General features: G+C 34.7%; 1 long non-coding RNA gene across 1 annotated transcript; it reads left to right on the plus strand.

The window, feature by feature from the left end:
- The first annotated feature begins 149 nt into the window (after window positions 1–149).
- LOC113340558 lies at window positions 150–8,324 on the plus strand. Its single transcript, XR_003355547.1, has 3 exons — window positions 150–268; window positions 354–505; window positions 7,351–8,324. It is a non-coding gene; the product is annotated as an uncharacterized LOC113340558 (long non-coding RNA).
- Window positions 8,325–9,588: the final 1,264 nt, after the last annotated feature.

Below are 9,588 nucleotides of genomic sequence, written 5' to 3' on the forward strand. Positions count from 1 at the left end.
GGTTTTCCGTAATATTTTGATATGTTCGCAGGTGGAAGATTGGGAGGAAAGATACGGCATCCTTTTCGCTAAATCACTGAAGTCAAACAAAAATAACCATTTTTCTTTGTTGAGTTGTTATTGATTCATTGACTCAAGTTTTCCATCCAGAGAAATAAGATGTTCTTAGGCATTTGAAAATTGGGTTTATGTAATTGCAGAAATTGGATTGAAAAAGTTGGAACAAACTAAGTTCTATCCTGGCTCATTTGTCGCAATTAATCATCAGGTAAAGCAGTTTGGTTTTTTATATTTAATTTTAAACCTTTTTGGTGAAAATGCTTAGTAAAAGTCTTTGCTTGAATCAATTTTAGCTGCAGATATAGATGGTGGTTAATCATTCAAGTATAACGCGAATGAGACTTATGCTTACAAAGGAGACATCGTTACCGGGATATAGTTAGTGATCATGCAGAGCTTAAAAGATAGGGGTGTTGGCTGCAAGAAAACGAGGATGACACCTCAGGTAACAGTTTCTATGATATCATGATAACAAGGGGGAATAACTTCAAGAGTTGCAGATATTTGGGGGAACTAAGGGTTAGCTCTTCGGGTTTTTTTTTTATCCCTTTCTTCTTAAAGCTTCTTTAAATATAGTTAATGCGGTGAGGTGAGACTAGAGGAGTAAGTAACTAAATAAAAATCACAGAACAAGCGGCTAAATGCTCTAGAACTTTGTTCAGCTTAAAATATGTTGGGTGCAATAATCAAAAACAAGGAAAAATCAAATAAGCAAAAGTTATTGATACTTAGCTCCTTTATGATGGAAGTGATCGATTTGATGAAACGAATGAGCTCTATATCTCCGCAACAGCAACAAGGCAAAACTTTGGAAAAACAGAGTGAGTCACGTGTTCAACACGTTGCCCTTAAGACATTAGCGTCCGGCTACACTCAAGAATGATGCTATAGCCCTCACAGGACGGATATCTGCAGGATAAAACACCCTAATACACCTACTACTAGCATATGTAGTAGATGCTCAACTTGAGCTTGGTAACTCCGAAAAAACCGTTAAGGAAATTCGCGAACTCTTAAGAAACGCTATAAAATATTTTCCCTTAGGAGTCCCTCTAAAATATAGAGGAACCCCTTTCCCATAGATTTTACAAAAGTAGTGAATTTCTTTATATAATTGACAAATACAACTTAAGAAGAAAAACTCCACGATGTGGGACTAAAAGGTTTATATAGTTTCTTAAAACTACTAAAAATTGGAAACTCCACGATGTGGGACTAAAATGTTTCATTCACAAAATAAAATAATAAATTATAATTTTTTATTAAAACTTTAAAAAATTATTTTTTTATTAATCGTTTTCCAACAATCCCCCACATGAATGAAAACTCAATAAAGCATGAAAACACATATAGATCTTGGTAAATCAACATCCCAACCTCACGATCCAAACAGACTGATCGTGCAAGTGTTGAAATCATACTAGTCATTTCTACGTCCTCTCCCTCACACAAAAGTGTGTTGACCCCAGGGTCATACTATGGATTGCATAAATCATAATAGTATTGAGAGCTTTCATCTTTAGTTCTCACATGGTGAGACTATAGGTATCTTTCACCAAAGTGAAAAAGCATGAAATAGTGAACCCTTAGTGACCTTTAGGTCCTAAGTTCCAGTAATACCAAAACTATCAAAACGAAAATCACATAAAAAGCGCAGGAAATACCATTTTAGGCAGAGATGTCCATGAGGTCTTGAACCTTTGCTTAGTGAGATATTACCGGAATTACTTGTTAGAGACAGTGAACTATGTCTTGAAATGCTAGAATTTGATGTAATTCGTGATAACAATCACGGGTGATATCTCCAAGATTGCTGCCAAGCTCGTGCCGTTTTGTCCAATTTGGCCCTGGACATATCATGTTTCTCAGAATGCTCTAGAGAATCAAAGCTCATATTCTCATAAGAAGCGGCCCACTTCCTCATTCAGATAGGTGAGTTTCCATAAAGAGTGTTACTGCTACACCCCACTTCAATCTCAAATTGAAACTATAAAACTCATTAAGACTTCTTAAAAGTCATCCTTCACATGCAGTCACACTATCACGTCTACACCATAGGGAAGTGACAGAGAATAAAATTCTCTGATAGTGTTTATCTTTACCCACCACAAATTAGTTGTCTCATTCGAAACCTTGATCTTGGGATCTCCAGTCAGCAAGTTTGAGTATCCTTCATGGAAAGTTTAATTTATGAGCTTAAGCCCCTTCCCCCTCGATGCATTTCTAACTATCTCTTGGGATAAACCTTTCGTCAAAGATTGCGCGATATTCTCCTTGGACTTTATCCAATAAATGGAAATAACGTCGATTGAGATTAGTTATTTTCAGCTTTAGCTATTATATCTTGGCTAACACAATGTATAGATATAGCTGGCACAGGCCTATGCCAGAGAGGAATGTCTTCTAAAAAACATCTTAGGCACTCAGCCCCCTCTCATGCTTTATCTAACTCAATACTCTCAGATTCCATAATGAATTGAGCAATATATGTTTGTTTGTAAATCTTCCAAAACCAAACCCTGATGTTAGAGTGAAACATATCCACTCGTAGACTTAGACTCCTCTGAGTCAACTATCCAGTTTACATCACAAAGTCCCTCAAGGACAGCAAGATACCTTTGATGAATCAAATAAAAGGTAATAGAGTATTTTAGGTACCATAATACTCTACTCAGTGCATCTGAATGCTATTGTTCTGGACTATAATTATATCTACTTAACTTACTCACAATATAGGCAATGTCTGGACTCTTACAGTTCATTAAATTCATCATACATCCTATAACTCTTGAGTATTCAAGTTAAGATACTCCGTTACCCTTTTTTCTTGAGTCTACAAGAATAATCGTACGAAGTACAAGAAGGCTTACAATCACACTGATTGTATCTCTTAAGCACAAATTCAAAATAATGATAATGACTAAGACTACATATGTTAGATTATTTTCTAAACCTCATCCCTAAGATTACATCAACATGGCCTAAGTATTTCAAGTCAACGTTCTCATTCAGCACATGTTTTTAGTGGAATTAATCACATCTATGTTTGTATCAAGTATAAGCATATCATCAACATACAAGCATACAATCACACAGGCATCCTTAACAAGTTAATTGTAAATATACTTGTCAGATTCATTAACTTAAATCCACTATACATTATCACATGATCAAATTTTCCATGTCACTGTTTACGTGCTTATTTTATAAACCATACAAAATTTTGTTCAACTTACAAACTTTGTCATCATAACCTTTCACTACAAAGTCCTCAGGTTGGTCTATGTAAATTTCTTTATCTAATTCACGATTTTAGAAAAGTTGTCTTAACATCCATCTGATGTATCTCTAATTTGTTTATGACAGCAATAACAATTAGCATCTCAACGTAAGTAAATCTCGTCACATGTGAATAAGAATCAAGGAAATATACACCTTCTTTTAGTTTATAGCCTTTAGCTACCAACTTAGCCTAATATTTTTCTACAGTTCCATATACCTAATGTTTCCTCTTAAAGACTCATTTACATCTCATGGTCTTACTCTCTGGAGGTAAACTATAAACCTCCCAAGTCAGGTTCCGACGGACTGAGTCCATTTCACTAAATGAAGCTTCTTACCAGAATGGGGTTTCAGTAGATATCAAGGCTTCTTTACAAGTCCAGGGCTTAGACTAGCTAGGCATGTTATGAAGTCGGCTTCATAAGAAGTCTCAAGTCTAATTGTTTTACTTCTCTTAGGCTCAACCTTAACTTCATCTTCCTTTAAGATAAGTTCTGACTATTTGAAAATAAATCTAGGGGATCAACAACACATCTCTAATGAGGTACAGGTTTAAGAATAAACATGTTCAAAGAACTCAGCATCCCTAGATTATGTAATAGTATTCACAACAAAGTCAGAAAAATCACAAAAGTATGAAAAATCAGAACACACAACCAAAAATCTATATGTAGAAGTATACTCAGCATACCTTATATGAAGACACAATCACATTTTTGGTTTCTATCTAGTTCTTTAGGAAGAGGAATGACAATCTTAGTCAAACACCCCCACACTTTGACATTCATAAGAAGGTCATCTACCTTTCCATAAATCATATGGAGTTTCATGATCCTTAAGGGTACTATATTCAGGATATACTAGTTAAGAGGACTCCTCCTCCCACAAGACCGCAGGTAATCCTGAACTAATCAACATGGTAATTATATCTCTTAAGGATACAATTATAGTTCAAGGCTTCTAATTGGTTTCAACTTCAAGTTTATACATCTTAAGGCTTCTAAGGCATCATCCTTATCCCTAAGCAAGTATACAAGATAGTACCTCGTACAATCATCTACGAAGTTATAAACCATCTTTTACCATAGTGGTTTTGGGTTGAACTCATGTCAACTAGGCCTAACTGAATTAATTCTAAGGGATTAGAATTACTATGAACATTTGTGCTAAAAGATTTTATAGCATATTCATTTCACTTTTGTGTTCAAGATCCAAACTAAATTTGGGTACGAAGCCTATGCTAGGCAGTTTATACATTGACTTATAATTTTACGGTTCCAAGTCTACCATGCAAAACATTCAAAGACACACAAAAGAAAGCACAAGAATCAACTATGTTCACTTCATCAGATTTTCCTTAAACTTATATAGACCCTAAGTCCTATAACTGTTGCCTAAAAAATCAACCCTTAGTTATAACAAGTTTTCCACATTTAATTAAGATCTTCAATCTTTTACCATCTTCAAGAGAACAAGATACAAGATTTTTCATATGCTCGGAACATGAAAACTTCATTCAGTGTGAGAATATTACAGATATGAGCTTATGCTCGACCTTTCCCTTTTATGCAACCTCTGTCGCAGATGAGTTACTCATATAGAGTTTTCGACATCCCTTATCCTCTGATAAGAGGTGAACAGGTCTCTGTTTCAACAAACATACTTAGTGGCTCCAGAGTCCACCCACCAGTCTCTCACATTGGTTATTAAAATAACTTCCGACATCATGTTCTTTTGTTTCAACTAAATTAGCATTAACTTTCTACTTATTAAGGTTTTATGTTGTCTACACTTTACTGCCGTATGGCCAGGAATTTTACAAACATAACAATCACCCTTAATTAAAGTAATGCCGGATTCAGTTTTACGAAACATACCTTTCTTATGAAGACTACGTTAGAGTTGTGTTTGATATTCCGCCTTTGTCAGCTTTGGAAGACTTGTGTTCATCCACATGCGCCTGGTAGCCATGTTCCTTTTCAATTTCATGTCACAACTTCGTTTATACTCTGACCACGGACACGGTAATTTCCCAATCACCTAATACACCACATCTCACAATCCTTAGTTCCGAAACGGAAGATAAAATATGAGTTTTGAAGATAATATCTAGATTTACAAACTTCGTTTGAACCACCATATCAAAAAACTCTTGATTACCCCATAAAAAATACTTTAGTTAACAACAAAAGTTTGCCCGTCAGAATTTTCAGGAACATTTGTCTGTTTTGTAAAATATCAAAAAAAATACTTTTACAACTCCAAATATTCTGAACTTTTACGTGGGTAACTATCAGGATGTTTACTACGTTGTGTCAAAAGGGTTCATCGAAATTCCTTCTAGGTTAAGAGATAATATCGAAACTCTACATCTGACCAAAACATTCGTTTTTGTTTTTCACTCCACAATTAACATCCATGATTCACAAACCAACCAACCATTTTTTTATTATTACACAAAAATAAGGAAAAATCAAATAAGCAAAAGTTATTGATACTTAGCTCCTTTATAATGGAAGTGATCGATTTGATGAAACGAATGAGCTCCCTATATCTCCGCAACAGCAACAAGGCAAAACTTTGGAAAAACAGAGTGAGTCACGTGTTCAACACGTTGCCCTTAAGACATTAGCGCCCGGCTACACTCAAGAGTGATGCTATATCCCTCACAGGACGGATATCTCCAAGATAAAATACCCTAATACACATACTACTAGCATATGTAGTAGATGCTCAACTAAAGCTTGGCAACTCCGAAAAAACCGTTAAGGAAAATCGCGAACTCTTAAGAAACGCTATAAAATATTTTCCCTTAGGGGTCCCTCTAAAATATAGAGCAACCCCTTTCCCATAGATTTTACAAAAGTAGTGAATTTCTTTATATAATTGACAAATACAAATTAAGAAGAAAAACTCCCCGATGTGGGACTAAAAGGTTTATATAGTTTCTTAAAACTACTAAAAATTGGAAATTCCACGATGTGGGACTAAAATGTTTCATTCACAAAATAAAATAATAAATTATAATTTTTTATTAAAACTTTAAAAAAATTATTTTTATTAATCGTTTTCCAACAAAATATTCATATGACTGTCATCTACACCAAAAAGTTTTGGTTTTTCAGTTTGTTTTTGGTAATAATTAACCAAACCCAAATAAGAATCAGACAAAAACTGGCTAAGAGCTATAGAACTTTGCTTATCTTAAAATTTTCTTAGGAGTGTCATCTAAAAGATGGCAGTTCCAGAGCGTTTTTGGTTTGTCAGTTTGTTTGTTAGTTAATTTCTAGTTCCATTTATGGTGGTCGTAAATACGGGTTTTTGAAATATATGATCTGAAGTGGTAATGTCGTTCTTCTTAATATTTTGGACTATCATTTTCTTCTTTATTAAGTTTTCTATTCTTGAAAGTAAATTCCCACATTAGCAATTTGGTTTTATCTCGGATTTGGCTGGAAGGTTGTTAGTTTCAGTCAATTAGTTAAACATGATATCGTGTGTAACTTTGATAATTGAATCAATTACATCACCTGAATTCTGTGCTAGTGATTAACAAGATGATGGTTTTGTTTCTTAGGTGGAGTTGTTATTGAATTGTTCCATTTAGTTTTGTATCTTATGCCAAAGTTATTAACAATTTGGTTTCATTTCTTATTTGGCTGACAGATTTTTCCTTAAATTTTGTTTACAAATACTATTGATTGATAATGGTGCTAAAAAAATAGCTATTGAAACGGTAATACAAATGAAAATGCTCTCATCAATCAGGTGTAAAAACTCGTAGACTATTATTGATATTGTGAATGAAATGCATGATTCTTCTGCTTTGGTATTGAAGGAGTGTACCTTTCTGTCATTCGTCCTAAAGATGTTTGAATGTCGTAAATGTAGAGTTTATATTAAATTTTAATGAATGTCACTTTGTATCATTTTGCCTCATACAAAAATGAGCAATATTTCGTGTAATGCCTTCATTTATCAAGTTTCTTTATGTGTTGAACTTTTCAGCTGTATGAACCTGCTTTAGCAGAAATGATAATGGGGAGCAATACACTATGGTTAAAAACGGTGAACCAGTTATCTGGGTAAGGGGACCGTAAGAAATGTCTGTTAGATTTATTTTCTTAAATCCAAAACTATTGCACCCTTCATTTTTCATCTAGCGGCATTGTATAAAGTTGTTTATAGTTTTTTGGATCAGGGATAAGTAACAATGTTACTAATTCCTTACCAGGTTATATTTCTCTAACTCTGAGACCTATTCTTTATCGAAGTGGCGTCGATTAAAACTTAAAATTAGGAAAAAAAAAAAGAGTAACCTCAAACTATCTTTGTTCACAGTATTTATTTTTCTTTTGTTGTCGAGCCTTTTGTGAGACGTGGATTCTTCTTGCGTGACCTTTTTTGTTGTTTGTTTTTGTGAAGAACAATAAAATTAGGAAGGTAAACATCGGGAAAAGGATTCTAGAAACACTTCAAGCAACTTCAATGCTGACACATAAATAAATAAAAAAATCATCAGGAGCATGAACTCGGATAATCTCCTTATCTTATTTTTCCTAATTAATGTCAAGAATCTTTTAACATCCTTGTTTAAGAGATTGTCCTGCATATCATGTTACTTAGTATGCTCCACTGTCTTTCTAAACTTCCTCAAATTTGATTTTGGTTTCTCTTTTACCTGACTCAAATTTGTTGAATTTAGAATAATTAGATCATCATCATTGCACTGTACCTTTGAAACCAAATATGTTTTCATCCTGCATTAACAATTGTCGCTGCTCATCTTACATTCCGCAACTGAGGAGCCAAATCGACCAGGTTAAAGCTCCGTTTGGGATTGTTTTTTTCAACCAAAAGCACTTTGTAACTAACTTGTAACAAATTTTTACCAAAAATTGTGTTTGGTAATTTTTTTTCAAAGTGTTTTTGGAGAGAAGCACTTTCATTTTAGGCATGCTTTTAAAAGCTACTCAGCACTAGGCCACTAGCTTTTAAAAGTTGGAAAAGTTGAAGCCGTGGACCCACAAATTTGATTTGATTGATTCTCAATTTTAACCTTGTTATCTAACTATAAAGACAAGTTTTACCCTAGGATATTGTACACTTATCATTATATTTCTAACTTTTTATTGCAGTGGACGGAAAAGATAAAGAGGCAAGCAGAGTTTCATTCATTAGAGAAAGTATATATTAAATAGATATAATCCTTTATATACAATAGGAATAATTCCCTAGCTACCATATTGGTCCGCACATATATGGGCTAAAGCCCTACAACACTCCCCCTTGTGCGGTCCAGTAGAACTTCATATGCAGTACTTCACATACAGTGCTTCGGATGTAGGTCTTCAAATGTCGTTCTCTCCTTGATGACTTGTGCCGAAATCAATTGCCTTACTAAAACTTTGACAAGGAAAATCCTAGTAGGATAAAACCATGGTACAACTCTTCACATGTAGTACTTCACATGTTGCTCGTATTTTACATGTAGTTCATCACATGCAATACGATCTTCAAAGATCGACGAGTCTAAGTTAATTTCCTCGTTAAAACTTCGTCAGGAAAACCCCTGAGGAAAAAACCTGAACTAAATAAAAAGAGCACAATATTAATTAAACTTAGAACATAGTTGGATTCGTATACGTTGCCTTATTAAAACCTTGACACAAGGAAAACCCAGTGGGATAAAACCTTGATGAAGGGAAAAGAGTACAACGTGGCAGATGCAAGTAAAGGTGACCTGTTGCAGATGGTCACTTTGCTCCATTGAATTTGACTAGTTGCTTCAAAACTCCTAAAGCAGGAAATCCTTGTGAGAGAGACAATAGCCTTAGCTGGGAAATTACATTCCTGGTGTTTGTTGTTGTCTCATTAAAAACCTTTCCGAGCAATAAAACCCTGGTGGATTAGGCCTTCATCCGTTTGTTCTTCCTCCTATTCTTCCGGACATCCCTCGATAGGAGACAAAAGCGGCTCCACCTTTTCACCTTTCGTTTGACTGTGTTTGATTATTGAAAGCTGATGCAGATGATGTATTGATAGAATTTTTCTGCTAGGTGTGTCCGACTCCTCCTCCATGTATAGCTTCCGCACAGTATGATATCCGAGTTTCCACTTCTTCCACTTCCACAAAGGTTTGAAATTTGATATTAGTGAGGTTTATCCGTAAAACTTCATCCATTCCTCTAATGCAAATCTCTACTAAGCGTTCCTCCGCTACATCCTCATGGCTTTCCAACATGA

This window comes from Papaver somniferum, unplaced genomic scaffold (genome assembly GCF_003573695.1).
Source record: "Papaver somniferum cultivar HN1 unplaced genomic scaffold, ASM357369v1 unplaced-scaffold_22, whole genome shotgun sequence".
Taxonomy (NCBI): domain Eukaryota; kingdom Viridiplantae; phylum Streptophyta; class Magnoliopsida; order Ranunculales; family Papaveraceae; genus Papaver; species Papaver somniferum.